The 1,170-nt window shown below is 63.7% G+C and overlaps 1 protein-coding gene across 1 annotated transcript in view; it reads left to right on the plus strand.

Moving 5' to 3' along the window:
- Positions 1–302: 302 nt before the first annotated feature.
- The window catches only part of tmem177 (transmembrane protein 177), a 10,951-nt gene continuing 10,083 nt past the window's right edge, over positions 303–1,170 (plus strand). Inside the window, exon 1 of the mRNA XM_070874357.1 lies at positions 303–383. The gene's annotated coding sequence lies outside the window, so the exon portion shown is untranslated. The remainder of the gene's footprint in view (positions 384–1,170) is intronic.

Here is a 1,170-nt window from a genome sequence, read left to right on the forward strand (position 1 = left end):
ACCAGGGGACTTGTCTACCTTGAGTCCCATTAGCCTGTCCAGCACTACCCCCCTATGATGATGATGACCGCACAAAGATGGCTGTTGATTGACCCACCCCCTCCTTGCATTCTGTCGTACAAAAATGGCTGCCCGGTGACTCTTCCTTACAAAGATGCCTGCCCAACGACTCTACCTTACAAAGATGGCTGCTCATTGACCTTCCGTATCCCACTCCTGGCGCTCTACCTTACCAAGATGGCGGTGCCGGCGGCTTCAGCCCGCCTGAAGATCAGGTGATCGGAATCCTGCCGCACGCCGGATTGTAGCAGCGCGTCAAGGCCTCTGCAGACACGGCGTAAAAGCGGCGGTGTTAGCGGTCTTCCGTGCGACCTGAGGCCGAGGTAAAAGGCGCTGGGGCGGATGGGGAATGCGTGGAAGTGTCAGCCCCCCCGACAGCGGTGTTCAATGTGCGTCTCGGCTTCAGTGTCTGGGGAGGGAGGGAGTGAGTGAAGGAGAGAGAGTGAAGGGGAGAGAGAGAGAGAGAGAGAGAGGGAGGGAGGGAGAGAGAGAGAGAGAGAGAGTGGGGGAGGAGAGTGGGGAGAGAGAGAGAGTGAGAGAGAGTAGAGAGTGGGGGGAGAGAGAGGGGGTGGGGGGGAAGAGAGAGAGAGAGAGGGGTGGGGGGGGGAAGAGAGAGAGAGAGAGGGGTGGGGGGGGAAGAGAGAGAGAGAGGGGTGGGGGGGGAAGAGAGAGAGAGAGGGGTGGGGGGGGAAGAGAGAGAGAGAGAGGGGTGGGGGGGGGGAAGAGAGAGAGAGGGGTGGGGGGGAAGAGAGAGAGAGGGGTGGGGGGGGAGAGAGAGAGAGGGGTGGGGGGGGGAAGAGAGGAGAGGGGTGGGGGGGGGAAGAGAGAGAGAGGGGTGGGGGGGGAAGAGAGAGAGAGGGGTGGGGGGGGGGAAGAGAGAGAGAGGGGTGGGGGGGGGGGGGAAGAGAGAGAGGGGGGAGAGAGAGAGGGGGGGGGGGGAAGAGAGAGAGAGGGTGGGGGGGGGGAAGAGAGAGAGGTGGGGGGGGGAAGAGAGAGAGGGGTGGGTGGGGGGGGGGAAGAGAGAGAGGGGTGGGTGGGGGGGGGAAGAGAGAGAGGGGTGGGTGGGGGGGGGGGGAAGAGAGAGAGGGGTGGGTGGGGGGGGGACCAGAG

Source organism: Pristiophorus japonicus, chromosome 3 (assembly GCF_044704955.1).
Source record: "Pristiophorus japonicus isolate sPriJap1 chromosome 3, sPriJap1.hap1, whole genome shotgun sequence".
Lineage (NCBI taxonomy): Eukaryota > Metazoa > Chordata > Chondrichthyes > Pristiophoridae > Pristiophorus > Pristiophorus japonicus.